This window comes from Adiantum capillus-veneris, chromosome 1 (genome assembly GCF_014529385.1).
Source record: "Adiantum capillus-veneris isolate H3 chromosome 1, ASM1452938v2, whole genome shotgun sequence".
NCBI classification, from domain to species: Eukaryota; Viridiplantae; Streptophyta; class Polypodiopsida; order Polypodiales; family Pteridaceae; genus Adiantum; species Adiantum capillus-veneris.
In genome coordinates, this window is record NC_140931.1 from 67,084,429 (window position 1) to 67,102,388 (window position 17,960).

A 17,960-nucleotide genomic window follows, 5' to 3' on the forward strand; every position below is an offset into this window, starting at 1 on the left:
CAAAAGTAGGTTGAGGCCATTCCACAATGTCCTTGATCTTATCGAGATCAACTGAGATACCTTTGGAAGATATAATAAAGCCAAGATAGCTGACTTGGGGAGAACAAAAGGTACATTTACTGTCCTTAGCATAAAGTTGATGTTTGCATAAGAGCTTTAATACTTTACAAACATGCTCTTCATGATATGTCTCATCTTTAGAATAGATCAGTATATCATCAAAGAAGACCAAGATAAAATCATCTAGGTAAGGTCTAAAAATATCCTACATCAATCGATTGAAACTTGCAGGAGCATTGGTAATACCAAAATAAATTACTGTGAACTCAGAATCTCCATACCTAGTATTGAATGTTGGCTTTGGGATGTCTGATTCTTTAATCCTTATTTGATAGTATCCAGACCGAAGATCAATTTTAGTGAAGATATTAGCCCCATGTAGCCTATCCAATAGCTCATCAATCCTCAAAACGGGAGAGTAAATTTTATTTGTGAGCTTTTATTTTTGTGCTTTAGAATTTGAAACTATGTTTTTGAGATTTTTTCGATTACTTTTTGTTTCATCAAAGATATACATTGATATATGGCTTTTGTCACAACAAGAATCACTTACTAACAAATGGATGGTAAACCATGTGGGTGACATACAAGGCATGATGATGAAGTGGATAGTGGAGAGAATTGCATAAAACCATAGTGTAAGAAACCAACCAAGAGTCGCTACAATATCAAAAAGATTACATGGAAGGCATTCATATGAGAACCAACTTAGAAGAAAATTGTCATACTCTTGTAATAGTCCCTAGGAAATACATTTTTGAAGATACATTCATGGTAATGTTCTGCGTGATCAATGACTCAAGTGTAGTGGTTGACTTATCAGAAAGGTAATAATTACTATATCCAAAAACATTACATAGATGACATTGACAAAAGAGCCAATATTAAACATTGCATCCGATTCATTATAAAAAAAGGATACATCTTATGTGGTTGACCCAAGGAAAAGGCAAAGTCTATCGTTGTTAGTCCAAAAAATGATATCGGCCATGTGTTCCTTGGATTCTTGCTTGGGCTGAAGGCCAAACATATACACGCTCATGTAATACATGTCTTTGCATGCAAGAAACAACTTTTGAGTAGATTCTCTCTTTTGAAAATCATGATATGTGGAATTAGGCTCGTCTTTGATATGAACATCATATGAGCTCTTGAAGAGTATTGAAAAAATGGCATGTGGCCTTTGTGTTAATATAACCTCCTCCATAAAGGTCACAACCATGTTGTTAATTGCCTCCAATCTTAGATCCTACCTCCTCCATAAAGGTCACAACCATGTTGGTAATTGCCTCCAATCTTGGATCCTGCCTCATCAAATGCATCTTTCTTAGCATTTTACACTTAATCCTGAACATATATCTCATCCATACTTCCCTCAACAATATCATAGTTTATGAGAAACTTCCATTTATGGCTAGAGGAAAGAAAACTAGATGTCCATCCATATAGATGAACAAAACCTACCATATGGCTAGTTGTTGAGGGATGACTATAATATTGACAAGCATATCTTCATATCTGGATGAGGAATAGAAACATAAAGGACCACCTAGATAAGCAAAACCTACCACATTGTTGACTAGTGAGAAATGACAAGGTCTCATAGTGTATAGCAACTTTGCATGCTTCCTTTAAGTGCTAGGATCGGGTCAACACGACAAAGTCCTTGGAGGGTATCATGGCTACATTTTCCATGATGCATGACCCCCCCTTCACTTTCTAGGAGTAAAAGGTATTTCATGACACAAGGATAAGATTTTTTCTCACATTTGGGTGGTTCTCAAGGGACAACACTTTTTTTATAGTTCTAGAGACATAGAAGCTACACCACCCACCATGCCAACATGTATGATCACACCGTACTGATGTATTACAAAGCCCACCCCACCATTTTTTGCACTTGGATATTTTTCACTACAACTATTTATGAAGTTTTTTTCAAGGGCGATATGGACTACCACCAAGTGTGCCGATTGAAGGTGGAGGTGATGGTGCCACAAAGCATTGTGCAAGGGATGAAACTCAAGGGGTCACTTAATCATTATTTGACTATCATGTGATTGCAATGGAAGGGGTTATTTATTTTAATTTTTCTCACATTTTCATATAGACAATGATACCATAAAATGAAATTTGGGAAAAAAACTTATATTGAGTATAAAAAGGGTATATTTCCTTGAGGGCTCAAAGTGCAACTTAGATCCATTGGATGTTGGAAAGGCTCTAAGCCACCCCTTGTGAGTTAAGTTATGGAGGCCATTGGGATATAGATTCTTATTTTCATGTAGATCTGATAAGGGAAAATACTCTAAATAGTATCTGTCTTTTTCTATTTTCCCAAAAGAGAATGTTTTCTTGGCACTAATAGATTCTTTTTAAAGGTTTTGTAGTGGCTTCCTTTTGGAAAATTTTTTCAAGACCTGGGGTGCAACCACACCCCTTGTGAGTTGAGTTATGGAGGGCCACGGGGTATAGATTCTTATTTTCATGTGGATTTGATTTTGAAAAATTCTCTAACTAGTATCAATCTTTTTCTATTTTCCCTAAAGAGAATGCTTTCTTGGCACTAGTAGATGCCTCTCACCCCCTGGATAAAGGAAAAATATTCTAATTAGTATTTGTCTTTTCCTGTTTTCCCTAAAAAGAATGTAATCATGCCCCCCACCCCCAAACAAAAAAATAAGACCCTTGACACCAATTATGACTTGTACTGTTGGTCCAAGTTTATAGGTATACTCAGCTATTTCCAATGTCTTTCATTGTGCAATGAAGTGTTGGAGCTACTTTACTAAACTTTATTTTTTGTAATTGATTCAAGGAAAAGCATCTTTGGAGCATATTGGGACCGCAGATTCAATGTCACATCCCAAAATGAAACATTGCGGGGGTGGGGAGTGCAACCCCCACCCCCCCTCTCTACAAACTTTTGTTGAGATTGGAATTTAGTATGATGGTCACGTGTTGCACCATAGCCTTAATACTGCCATAGACCTTAGGTAGTGGGGGGATTGGAAACTATTTTGGTGTAGCACAAGATCACTGGGCTGATATCTGATTATAGGAAACTTTGCAAGGAGAGGGAGCACACAAAGCCTATGAGAGAAATATGGCTATCGTGCACTAACAATGATTCAATGGTCAGATGCAGCACCATAGCCATAATTTTTCCATAGACAAAGGTACAAAACTTACATGCATTCTCGGGGGGTGCACCTTGTTGATTTCTAGGTGTCACGCGCGCTTGTTAGGAGGGTATATTTTAGCTTTAGAAGTTACAGATTTACACTTACAGGAGGGGAATTTTAATTTAGTGTTGAAAAAAAATTGTAAGTTTCTTAAGAAAGAAGGGTCATTTTATTCAAAGTCAAAAAATTTGTAGAGGGTTTATTTTATTACTCTCTGATTGCACATGATACATAAGATATTTGTAGGTGCACTCCGTGAGCATGCATTACAATATAAAGGTAAAGAGTAGTATCCCAACAGCCGAACTATAAGCATCATTATGTAAACATAACCATGGACCATTCAAATTAACATCATACAACAGGAGTGATGTTCCAAAAAAAAGCACTACTTTTCTTTGCACCATCTCTAACAATTTCACCATCAATTCCTGTGTGAAACAATCATCCAATATGTAGTTATGGTATATGCAAACAACCTCTTTGAAATATTCTTCCCACTCTCTTTATCATAGCTCAACATAGCATGACCAACACGATGCCAAAGACACATTGTAAGATCAAGCACTTAAGACCTCCACAAGAGATTAAGGACGTTCACAACAGTAAAAACACAACCCAAAATCTTATCCAATACATTTAAAACACTTGTTCAAATCACCGTTTCTCATTATTACTTGGTGCATAATTGGAGCTCTCTAGTCATGCGCTTGCAAGCGGATGATCAGAGATCTCAACAACTCTTTTGTTATATGTAATTTCGAGACAATAGTTTAAAATAGACAACAAAATTGATCTATTTTTTAAGTCGGCAATTAAATAGACTTTAAATGCATTTTTTCAAGGCACCATTTCTCATTTTTCTTTGTGTATAGTATGTGTTCAAGTTCTCTAATCATCTGCGTGCAAGCGGATGATCAAAGAGCTCAATAACTCTTATGTTACATTCAATTTTGACACAATGATTTAAAATAGGTAACAAAACTAATCTATTTTTCAAGGTGCCATTAAATACACTATAAAAACCATGTGATAAAAAAAATCAAGTCATAGAGATTTGTCAAAACCAAGAAAAATGTTCAACTTATAAAAACTATAGAAAATTGGATAGAGTCTTCTTTGTTTAAGCATATATTTTTGTTAAAAATCCTCTCCACCTTCATCAGGAAGGCCTCCACAAGAGACTAAGGACATTTAAGACATAAGAAACAAAACCCAAAATCTTATTAAATACATATTTTTTGAATAATATTAGTCAAAAAGTTGAGAAATGGCTCTCTGATCACCCGCGTGCATGTGGATGATCAAAGAGCTTTGACAAATGTTGATGATGTTGAAATTTAACCAGTTTCTTAATGCACCATTTTGTTTTCTTACAAAGTTCATTATAGATGTTGAGCTCTCTGATCATCTCTGTGCACACAGATGATTAGAGAGCTCAACATCTCTTATATTATATGAAATTTGGACACAATAGTTGAAAATGGGCAACAAAAATAATCTAGTTCATGTTTCACTTTAATTTTGTAGCGTATTAATTTAGAAATGATGCTACCATCTAGGGTTTTTATCAATGTGATAAACAATATAATGCTTTAGTTTAGCTATCTATCATAGATTTTTGGTGTTTTGCAAAAAAATAATAAGCCAAAAAATGTTGTTCAATTGGAAAGACATACACACGAACTTGAAAAAAAGGGGGGCGGAGCCCCCTGGTTGTCCGCGTGCATGCGGATTAATTGGGGGCTCTGCCCCCCCCTTTTTTTTCAAATTTATGTGTTTGTTTTGTAGGATAGAAGCGGACATAATATGATGATATTGTTTCACTTTGCAAAGCAATTGTAGGATAGAAACATGCTAAAAAAAAAAACTAAAATGTTTCATTTGGAAATGCATATGTGCATAGCGGCTATGGAAGGCCTCTAGCTCCCCAGTCGTCCGCGTGTATGCGGATGACTGCCCCCTCCCCCCCCCCCCCCCCCCCCCCTTCCCTCCCCCCTCTCCCTCTTTTTTTTCCCATAGCAACTATGCACATATGTATTGTCGAGTGAGAAACAATGCAAAGAAAAGAAGCTCTACAATGTTTTCAACAAGTAACAAGTGAGGGTGCCCCTCCAAATGCAATTGTGGATGCTTACATCTACATGACCTTTCACATTGGCGCACACACAACATTAGTTCATAGTGCACTTGCAACAAACGTCATTCTCTTCTTTTGGTAGCAAATTGCACACATCCCATGCGAGTCGATACGAATGTCCTTTTCTTATAGTAAACTAAATAGATAGTGCTAGTAAACCTAGATCTGCCTCTATACATATAAGATCACTTGTGCACTTTTTCCACATCTTGCATGTGTCAAATATGGCCAACGCCAAATTAAAGGGATGCCCCACGTAGCACGTCAAATACCAGCTTTTAATATTCTGATGTTGCTCTGATGGTCCATGATTAGCAACTACCGATGCCTTGTAACATTAGTAATTGAAAAGTTTTTATCGCTTGTAGGATTGTCAACATCAATCCACTGCAATGTAGCCTGTTGGCAAAAAGAGTCGCAACTTTGCATCATATAATAATGATCATAAGCTACAGTTGCTGTTGCAGGGATCAAGCTCAAGCCGTGAGCTTGTGTGATGATTGTGAACTCTGCATTCTGGGCTCCTTGGCCTCTCAAGCGCAATCCCCATCCGACGTCATCGTTGTCATGTTAACGTGAGTCTATACTTCTCAATCACTTAGAAATTCAAGTACGTAGAACTCAATACACATGAGTTTAAATTGTCTGTAATATTGTGTGTAGGTGCAAGAGATTGAACGAGCTTGGTTGGAAGGGAAAAGTGCTGCTGCACGCAGTGGAGCAATGGCGGTGAGGGCGGTGACATGGTGCCCAAGGAAGCGAGGCACAATACACACTTCAGATAAATGTAAAGGTCTTGAAAAAAAAGAGGGGGTTGGAGCCACCTCATCGTCCATGTGCACGCGGACAATGGGGGAGCTCCAACCCCCTCCTTTTTTCCCATATGTGCAAACATGATCGACTCTCTAAATGCAATCACCGATGCATCTCGATAGCGTTGTTTTTAGCAAGAAGCTCTATGTTGTTTTCAGTAGGTGACAAGTGAAGGCATCTTGATGGAATATGGCATTAGGCAAGATGTTATCATGCATTTTTTTGGATGAGCATAAAGACACTGATTCATGCTAAAAAGCTTGCCCACTAGCCTCGTGTATATATATGTACATAGCCCTACGAGTTTTGGAAGTGGCTTTGTAAAAATTCATGTACAAAGGTGTGATTTTGCTAAGCTTAAATGCTGATGTTTGGGTTGTTTGAGACTCCAAAATATGGTTTTTACTAAGTATTTTCAGTCATGCTTTATAGCTTGTGAATCGGACTTGTACATCCTGAGTTATGAGCATCCGAAGCGGGCAGTCTCAACTTAGAAGGTGATTGCAGGTGCATGCAAGAAGGGAAACTAGGCCAATTTGGGGGTCTAAGATTAGAAATGCTGAAGTTTTATATTTTTGGAGATAGCTAAGGTGATGGGCTTCGAGTCGTGTGTTACGGTGCGTTATTCGGTGACCGGAGCAGCAAGGTATGCCTCGGGGAAAATTGTCCGAGAAGTCCTCTCATGCTTTGGGAGAAGCTGGAAATTTTTGGGGAAGTTGGGAAGTTTGGGGATGGTGCCAAGTGGCAATGGAGTAATCCCACATGGGGGGGAGAAAGTGAAAATTGGAGGGTATAAGGGGGGGAGTGGGTTCCCCCTAAGGTTGTATCAAAGGAGCAAATGGAGCTCACTTGCCTAGCCCATGAGGGCTCCTGGACTTAGGGGGAGAAAAGGGCACCCATTATGAGTTCCCAAGGCCTGGATAGGCACCTGACCATTTTTTTGGTCCCCGGACACTTGCCCCCACCCCATTCCTTGGTCAAATGATCACCGATAGCTCATTTTTCATCCAAAAAAGGTCAAAATTGGACCAATTAAAAGGTGCCCAAAGAGAGAACCATGTCGGCTAAAAGGAGAGAGAAACTTCCTTGCGATAAGAGCCAAAAAAATCCCCTTTTTAATAGTGGAAATTCCCTGCACACTTTTTTGGCTTACAGAGACTAGCTGTTTTGGAGCTTTTGAGAGATACCCCAACTTCGAAAGCTTGTAACTCTCTCGTCTGTTGTCGGAATCAAGCATATGGATACTCTATAGAGGTCTACATGACATGAACATATGGATACTCTATAGAGGTCTACCCACCCGACTTTACATGTGTTCGACATAGGTGTTTTCTGCAGCTTTATAGTGTTTCCTTCCGGTGGTGTGGTGTGTGCAAAGCTACAGAGGTTCTTGTTTTCCTTCTTGTTTGTATGCTAACATTGTTTTGGTGCCCCCACGGAGGAGCAAGTGCTCCTATGATCCAATTCCCGTGAAATATGTCTATTCTGCAGGTAGTGAATGTAAAAGGGATGTGGGTCCTTATGGACAACCGCCTATGTATGTGCAAATTGTGGACAGCACTTGAGGCGGTCATATAATTGGATTGTACCCTTTGGAGGGTTGTGAGGTTTTGTGAAGCCAAGCATTGGGGGCCAGGTTACCCAGTGTGAGGTGGATTAGGTACTGGAGCGATCCATCGACATCCCTTGAGTTTTTGACGTCACATGTAAGTGTTTTTGTGGCAATCAAACATGGGAGACGAGTTCCCACAGTTTCATGGATTACCTAATGAAAATGCACAGATGTTTATTGAAAAGTTGGAAGTCAATTGCTTGCTACACAATATACTAGACCCCTGGGGAGGTCACTTATCAAAAGCTTCCTATATCACGTGCGTTCAAGAGGTTACTAATAATACCTCAATATACATACTATATTTACACTACGTGCCTATTTAAAAAACCCCCACCCCCCTCTGTATGTATACATTTTGATACATTTTGATCTTTTAATAATCCTCTCCGGTTAACTCACGTGATAGCATACACATTCTAAAAAGTGATCGCCCTAGGACTAGACCAAGCTATATTGTTGTGGCTCTTGCAATATAGTTTACAGGATGAGGCAAAAGTTTGGTTACACAATTTTGAGGAGTTGACGCAGGCACAAAATCCAGGGGTGGTTTTGGACTACAATCGTACGAAGCAAGCTTTCCTGGCACAATACCGATCCATCGAACTACCTGATGAAGTTTGGCATGAAATTATGGGGTACACTCAGAGGCTAATCAAAGTGTTGATAATTTTGTCACGCGTTCACCTGTTTATGGGATAAATGGACGCGAGCTTTGGGAAACGAGATCCCTCCATCCAGGTTAAAGAAGGACCGTTTTGTGGCAAACCTAAAAGAAAGTCTGAAGTTCAAAGTTGAGCTAAAAAGACATGCCTCCTTTCAAGAGACAATCGCCATTGCCAGAGAGAAAGAATGGAAAGCTCAAAGGCTTAATGAATACGAGAAAGTGGTCCCTGAGCAAAATAACAATAGCTCAAAGGAGGAGAATCAGGCAGAAGTTGGAGGCCAGCTTGTTCAAAGGGCTGCTAATACCGAACAGTTGCAACAAAAATATGCAAGACATGATGACCATGATGCAGGAATTATGATTTATTGTTCTTAGTGGTGGTGGTGGTGGTCGTGGACGTGGTAGAGGAATGGCTCAGGCAAGTGAAGCTCAGCCTAATGTGAATGCTGGTTATGGACAAGGTGGCTTTGAAACACAGAGGAGGTTCATCCCCACTTGTTATAATTGTGGTGAACTTGGTTACATTAGCACTTATTGCTCAAAGCCAGTAAGGATGGGAGGAGACATGTTTCCACTTCCTCAACAGATTCCTAACAGTGCTAATGATTATGCATTGGATGTACGAGGAGATCAAGGTACTGGACAGGAAAATCAAGCCTCAACCTCTGGTGGTCATGTGGGTATTGTGCGGGTTGAAAAGAGAGATGCAGATGTGTTGCCAGTAGGCAAAAGAGAGAGGGAAGGTTATGCAGCACCAGGGCCTAGTAGAAAGAAAGGGAAGGAGAAAGAGGGTGAAGATTCAAAAGCCAAGAGATAGAGAAAGCCCCATTTAGACGATTTGAAGTGGCGGATTTACCGTTGGGAGAAGGCCAAACAGCTTACAGTCTAAAGGAAGACCTGATTTGGAGGAAAGTAAATTGTACATTTGGACATTTGATGAATATGGTGCCCAAACTTAAAAGGTAGTGGAAGTCATTAGTAAATCCAGAAAAAGAGCCAAAGCATGGACAAGTCAGAGTGTTGTCTGTGGGAGAGTTACTCGACATCTGTCCTGTGGTGAACGCTTGGTACAAAGGTGTGGGCATGGGAGAAGCCTACATCGATGGAGGTGCTCAAGTTTGTGTGATCACACAGTCATGTGTCAAGAGACTGGGTCTCATTACATACGGAAGCTCTGGGTTTTAGATTTGACTAGCAAACCATGCCAAAGTGAAATGTTTGGGAATGATCAAGAATTTGGAAGTTGAAGTCTTTAACATAAAGGTTATGGTGAACTTTCATGTTACGCCAGTTGGTCTGGGAGCCTTTCCTCTCATTTTGGGACAACCTTGGTTGAGAGCTGTTGGTGCCATGCAAGATTAGGGCAAGGGCACAATCGGTGTACATGGCAAGAAGGGTGAAAAGAGAGTGTTTGATATGACTACCAAACAACCTATGGCACTTGAAGATGTGAGCGAAAACGATGAGTCCGAAACTACTAGTGATGATAGTAATGAAGACTCAGAAAGTAGCACTACTTCGAGTTCGAGTGATGAGGGTGAAGTGTCATTCTTGATGTTGGATGATGAACAGAAAGAAATTAGTGAAGTGTTGCAAATAGCAAGGAATATAAATGCTTCAAGCCGTTTAGAGCAACTTGAAGAGTTGATGCAACCTAAACAGGAACTGCTAGTGAAGAAAGAGTTGATCCAAAATATGATGAGTACTGATTTGACACAAGGAGAAAGAAGGGAGTACTTAGCAAGGTTGGACAGGTTTCCAAATCTTTTCATTACCTCATATCAGGAAATAAGGGGTTTTGTTGGGGATCTTGTGAAGATCGAGCTAGTTGAAGGGGCAAAGCCAATACGACAGAAATTAAGAAGGATGGGTAAGGAACATATGAATGCTTTTAAGAAAGAAGTGGATAAGCTTTTGGATGCAGGGTTCATTGTGCTAGTGGATAATGTTGAATGGGTAAGCCCTGTAGTAGTCACCCCAAAGAAAGATGGGTGTTGGAGAGTTTGTGTTGATTACAAGCCACTAAATGCCGTGACCAAGAAAGATCCTTACCCTTTTGATCAATTGCTAGATGCAGTGGTTGGTCTTGAAAGATACAGTATCTGTGATGGGTATTCAGGATACTTTCACCTTATCCTTTCTCCTGAAGACCAGAAAAACACTACAACATGTTACACATTTTTTGACGCACCATATTTCGACGCACCGTACCTTTACACAACATTTTGACGGGCATACCGCTCGTCGATATACGCGTCGATACAGGTGTGGTAATACACGTGGCAATGCTTGTTGAAAGCTGAGTATTTCCGCACATATTTCCACACGTATTTCGACGTGTATATCGACGGAAAAAATTTGGAGGAAAAAAACCAAATCCGCGTGCAAGCGATCATTTTTCCTGCGAGCGCGCGCACAGATCTGGCCTTTGGAAACCTGCAACGCAGGTATTATTGATCTCCCCCCCCCCCCCCCTCTCTCTCAAGCTACATCGTGTGTGTGTGTGTAGGAGAGAGAGAGAGAGAGAGAGAGAGAGAGAGAGAGAGAGAGAGAGAGAGAGAGAGAGAGAGAGAGAGAGAGAGAGAGAGAAATGTGTGTGTGTGTGTAGGAAATCAAAGAGAGAGAGAGAGAAATGTGTGTGTGTGTGTAAGAAACTAGAGAGAGAGAGAGAGAGAGAGAGAGAGAGAGAGAGAGAGAGATGTGTGTGTCTGTGTAGAAAATTAAAGAGAGAGAGAGAGAGAGAGAGAGAGAGAGAGAGAAATAGAAAGAGAGAGATAGGGAAATAGAGAGAGAGAGAGACAGGGAAGTAGAGAGAGAGAGATAGAGAGTGATATATATATATATATATATATATATATATATATATATATATATATATATATATATATATATATAGAGAGAGAGAGAGAGAGAGAGAGAGAGAGAGAGAGAGAGAGAGAGAGAGAGAGAGAGAGAGAGAGAGAGAGAGGTAAAGATAGAGAGAGAAAGCCAGAAATAGAGGTATAGAAAGAGAGAGAATTAACTAGAGAAAGCTAGGAAGACGCGCACACACACACACACACACACACACACACACACACACACACACACACACACAGAGAGAGAGAGAGAGAGAGAGAGAGAGAGAGAGAGAGAGAGAGAGAGAGAGAGAGAGAGAGAGAGAGAGAGAGAGAGAGAGAGAGAGAGAGAGAGAGAGAGAGAGAGAGATAGATAGATAGATAGATAGATTTTATTATCGTCCTCGGAGGTCAAATATGACCTATGGGACCAAAGTTACATGTGATGTAGTATGTGTATGGCTGATGAGTGACTCTCGATGCTCCAAAATTGTAGTGATGAGAGTCGCAATGGAGAGCCCACACTTTGGCTGGGAGAGGAAAATGTGTAGGTCTAAGTTATGGCTGAAAATGTGAGAGAAGCAAGTTCGGATGTGATAAAAAGCTGAGCACTCTAGTAGAGAGAGAGAGAGAGAGAGAGAGAGAGAGAGAGAGAGAGAGAGAGAGAGAGAGAGAGAGAGAGAGAGAGAGAGAGAGAGAGAGAGAGAGAGAGAGAGAGAGAGAGAGAGAGATAGATTTTATTATCGTCCTCGGAGGTCAAATATGACCTATGGGACCAAAGTTACATGTGATGTAGTATGTGTATGGCTGATGAGTGTCTCTCGATGCTCCAAAATTGTAGTGATGAGAGTCGCAATGGAGAGCCCACACTTTGGCTGGGAGAGGAAAGTGTGTAGGTCTAAGTTATGGCTGAAAATGTGAGAGAAGCAAGTTCGGATGTGATCAAAAGCTGAGCATTCTAGTAGTGTGTGGTACTCAGACTCTCGAACTTGCAGTGAGCATAATGTGCACAATCGATTTGACTCTTCTCCATTGCCCCAACGCCCTATCTCGCATGGAAGGAAATGGGAGCTAAGTGGAATTGCTGCGATAGTGCGTATCGCGGACAAGGGAATAGGCTCAAGCATGTAAGTGTGAGTACGGTTTCCTCTCTCAGCGAAGAACATGGTTTTGTAGTTGGGGGCAATATAGGTGGTGTAATGTATGAAGCGTGACCCACCGGATTTCTCCCAAGCCGCAATACATTGGCGTTGTAGAAAAGCTTCATTCACTTGAGAGTCAATTGAAGCATCATGTAGCAAGTGTAATGCATCCCATCTCCCAAACCACTTCTTTATGTCTTGCATCCATCCCGTGCTCAAGATCTTGCTTTTATGCGTCTTTTGAACTTTTTTGCTTGCTTCCCATGCAATTGTAGGAAGCCGATGTGAGGGGTTTTGACGCATCTTTATCATGTACTCCACAGCCCTTTCCATGCCCATAACCTCAATTGGAAGAGATCCCGACTCAAGAAGTAGGAGCATATATGGTGTTTGTGTCTTAACTTGGAGAAAGTTTGTAAGAAAACGCTTTTGGACATTCTCAAACTCTTTCCAAGTAGACTTTGAGATGCTCCCGCCCCACACTTCAACTCCATAAAGAAGAACCGGTGTCACCAATGCATCAAAAAGATACTTCTTGAGAACCCAACACTTGATGTTTCCCGCATTACACATTTTCTCAAATGCATAATATGCTCTCTTTCCCGCTTCCAAACGACGCATAGCACATTCATGCCACTTGTGATTGGATGTAACCTCAAGGCCAAGGTACTTAAAGCTCTCAACAACTTCAAGTGTCTCGTTGTTGTACACAATGCATGGCTTCTCCTTATGGTTGGTTTTCACAAGCATAACCTTTGTTTTGGATTCATTTACAATCAGCCCACTATGCAAGCAAAAGTTCTCAAGGACAACCATAAGCTTTTGTGCATCTTCTAAAGTGTGTGCTAGAAGCACTACATCATCCGCATACAACAAAAGCATGATTACCGCATTGCAAATAGTGACCTCTTCAATGCCTTCTTCTTGCATAAAGTCAAGTACCATTTGTTCCAATTGATCGATGCATAGACCAAAGAGAGTTGGTGACAATGGACATCCTTGTTTAACCCCAATAGTGCTTACAAAAATTTCTGAAATTTCTCTTCCCATGCGCAATTGACAAATCACCTTCTCATAGATTCGAGAAACCGCAAGTATAAACTCACTTGGCACTTGGAGTTCTTCCATCCTTCTCCACAAATTGTTACGTGGAATCATATCAAAGGCTTTCTTAAAGTCCACAAAACAACAATACAATCGCTTTCCTTTCAACCGACTTTCCTCCATGAGAACACGAAGAGTGACAAGATGATCAATTGTGCTATGGCATCGACGAAAACCCGCTTGTCCCTTTGCACGCTTGTCATTCTCTTTAGCCCAATCACTCAATTTCATCTCCATTATGCACCCAAACAAATTTCCCATAAGAGACCCAATCATTATAGTCCAGTAGTTGCTTACATTCTTTACATCCCCTCCTTTATACAAAGGCTTAACCCAATTAGTACTCCAATCATAAGGCATAGCATGTTGAAGTGCAAGGTTGAACATATCACACATCCACTCATGGGTAAAATCTCCTGTCCATTTGATCATGTCCGGCTTGATACCTTGAAGATCTCCCGCTTTGCGAGTGGCCAACTTTTCAAGCCCACCGCATACATCCTCAATAGTAAAAAAAGACGGCATACACGGAGTGAACCATAAAATGGCATTTTTTCAGTATTTGCTTGCTCATATAATTGCCTACAATGTGTGTACATATCCACTAGACTCAAGTTACCAAAATTCTCAACCCGCTTGCCTCTCAAGTTTCTCCAAAATCTTCCACATGCATGTGCCTTTTCTTGGACTTGAAATTCTTGTTGCTTTACTTCCCATCTTCTTTTTTTCTTTTGAATCAATGCCTTGTATGTATGCAAATGACTTTGATAGTTGTCTTTGTTCATAGTAGCATGAAGCTTTATCAAGGACTTTCGAGCATCTTGACATTCTTTATCAAACCACCTTTTGCGTGATCTATCTTTGTAATGAATTCGTAGATTGTCTGTCGTGTCCTAAGTGCGGAGCAATGCGCTACAAAAAAGATGCGGTTGGCGAGTCAATGCCAGCTAAAGTGTCGCGGCATTTTCCTATTATTCCGAGTATAAAAAGCATGTTTCATTGTGGTTCCATTGCAAAGTTGATGCGGTGGTATTCTACGAATAGATCCACTTACGCAACATTTAGGGTGCCCGCTGATTCAAAGGCTTGGAGGCATATTGAAGATACCTGGCCACATTTTAAGAGTGAACCACACAATTTGCGTTTGGGCATGGCAATGGATGGAGTCAATCCATTTGGCTTGAGAAGCTCATCATGGAGCACTTGGCCTGTGTGCCTTGTCAATTACAACCTCCCGCTGTGGCTTGCTATTGATAGCCGTTTTTTCGGCTCTTTGTAATTGCCACAGTGAGTTACCTCACCCTACCAAAATCACCCAAACACTGTGGCTATCGCTACCATTTCACTGTACATAGGCGTGCGTGAGTCACGGGACTTTTCCCATATCTTCTTAAAAAACCCTCAATTAGCTAGTCATTGGGTTAGTTGAGCCAAAAAAATAAAAAAAATAAAAAATATAAGTATATTATGGCCCATGCGTATGTAAATATTTCTTTGTATATAGGGCCTAAATAAAAGATTTTTTCATAATTATTTTGGTATTTATTTAAATATTTCTACCTAGGTGTGTGCTATTTATGCTCTATACATTGCCTCACCATTACCACAATTTTTTCTTACCATTTTTCATACTCTTTATTCCATATAGAAATATTTTCATGTAAGCTTCTCTTATATTTGGTGTAACTCCACCCCAACAAAAATCCAAAAAAACTAGTTTTATTTATGTGATTTTTCCCTTCCTACATCTATTTTGTTTTTTTTTCTAAAAAAATAGAACACCAAGAATATTTATCTTTTTATGGTAGCCTCATAATGAGAGAGATTTCTTTTGACCCCTTTATATTTTTTCCACTTATATTATTTATATTTGACATGTACATATTTTTTAGACCCCTCAATATTTGATTTTCTTAGTTGTACTATTCACTTATATCATGATCTCAACAATATCTTCAATTATAGATCTACCAAATAAGGTCAAGGGTAGGTGGCATGCATACATGCACTATGGAGGGCTCACTTTTGGAGGTATTCAAAAGAATCATCCAAAGAAGGACCCCACAAGGACCTTGTGCAGTGGAAAAAAACGGTCGGTTTTGCTGAATTTTTAAAGTTCACTTGCTCTCCGAATTTGAAAAGGTAATACAAACAAAAGTTGTAGCTCGTAGGCTGAACTTTTGCCTCAAATTTTTTCATATTTTTTTGAGCTACGAGCTGTGAGCTATGATTTTTTTAGTGGACCTCAGTTTTCCCATGCTATGCAGCCACACTCTCTCTTCCACTTTATCATTTTCCTCTTTCACACACCTTCTCCACTCATCATCCCCACCTCTCTCACCACTCCTCTCTGCACCCTACTCACCTTCTCCTCAACCTTGAAGAATAAGAGAAACCATGGTGAACTCATACCTCCCACACACAATTCCATTCCAAAATTGACCACCTAGTCTCATTTTTCCTCCTCCAAATTACCCATATCTATAAAAAAACCACAAAATTCAGCCTCTTCTCTCAAGAGACAGCATCATGGTGGTTGATTACTCAGCTTCAATTACCTTGTCTCTCAAGGAAGGTCAAGAGTGGAGAAAAAATGTACCGTCAAAGCTAGTGGACCGTCAACAAGCATCAAAATTGGCCCTACTCAAGACACTTGGAGCATCAACCTTGTAAGAAATCCACCTTTTCTTACCTCTTAAGAGTTTTTCTTCCTTATTTGTATCCTACATGGATACTCCCATTGTAAATACCCAATTCCATTTGTAAATTAATACTAACTCTACTAACACTAACCCACTATGAAAAGTCCTATCACCTCCATTTCTCTCAAAATTGCTATAAAAGGAGGGTGTAGCTAGCACAAAAGGGGCAGCCATAAGCAAGAGCACTATGCTATAGCTTGAGAAGCCAAGCTCAACCTCTCTAGAAGGAGCTCTTGAGTGGAAGCTCATTGTCTTATGCATGTGCATGTGTTGTAATAGGAGATTAGCAAGGGAACTCTATGCCATTGTAAGAGAGAGAGTGATCATTCAATTGAGAGTAGGAAATCTATCATTTCTCCTACTAGTGTAAGCCCAACATTTGCTGAATCAAGGAGGGTGGATTTGGACTAAGCTTGGATACTTTGTCTCCCTTCCAACGTGAAGTAATGGAAAACAATGATGCGTAAGTGTCTTGGTGTTTTTTGTTAAGTTCTTGATAGCTTGTCTTTGGTGTTGTCATCAATCTAGCCATAAATCCCACATACTGTAAGAGGGCGACAGGGTGGAGAGGACTCCCCTGGCTTTAAGACAGTGATTGGGGTGGCTTTTTTTTTTCTGATGTGTTATGGTGAAATTTACGCAAGCTATGTTGAACAAATACTAATCTCACTTTGATTTGTCATGACAGATTTGTAAGAAGGTATTAATGCAACAAGCACCCCCTCCCCCTTTCTCTCTTTTTCTTAAATATATAGTTGTGTTTGCTTGATCATTGCCGATACGTTTCAAGGCAGCCCGAGCACTATCTCTCTCTCTCTCTCTCTCTCTCTCTCTCTCTCGTGTTTTAGTGTGTGAGAGTGTTCCATTGGTGTTAGGGTTAGTGTAAATTCCTCGCTTGTTTGTGGGTTGCTCTAACGATTCTCCTCTTTTGCATCCTAGTTCGCTCTTAAACTAGGTGGTGCCCCTTGTGTAGTTGGGATTTGGCTGTGGGTTTGTTGTTTTGGTTTGTGTTGTGTTGTGCCCCAGCCCCATTGAGCAGCACGGGAGCCTTGAAGGGTGTCTAGAGGTTGCTCTTCTTGTTGCCCGCCCCGGACCGCCTCAAATTGGTGCCCCCACTGAGGACAGGCTTGTGTATGTTTTGTGTAGGCTCAACCTTTAGCATAATCAAGTAGTTTGCATGAATCACGAAAATTTGTATGATCCCTTCATTCCCATTGCAAGGCAAAAGGTACACATAATTGTTAGTACTAAGTTGCAATTTCAACGTGTCATTCGTAGAATTTTAGGTCCTCTTAGGTTAGTAATGGACAACAATGATGCGTAAGTGTCTTGGTGTTTTTTGTTAAGTTCTTGATAGCTTGTCTCTGGTGTTGTCATCAATCTAGCCATAAATCCCACATACTGTAAGAGGGCGACAGGGTGGAGAGGACTCCCCTGGCTTTAAGACAGTGATTGGGGTGGCTTTTTTTTTTCTGATGTGTTATGGTGAAATTTACGCAAGCTATGTTGAACAAATACTAATCTCACTTTGATTTGTCATGACAGATTTGTAAGAAGGTATTAATGCAACAAGCACCCCCTCCCCCTTTCTCTCTTTTTCTTAAATATATAGTTGTGTTTGCTTGATCATTGCCGATACGTTTCAAGGCAGTCCGAGCACTATCTCTCTCTCTCTCTCTCTCTCTCTCTCTCTCTCTC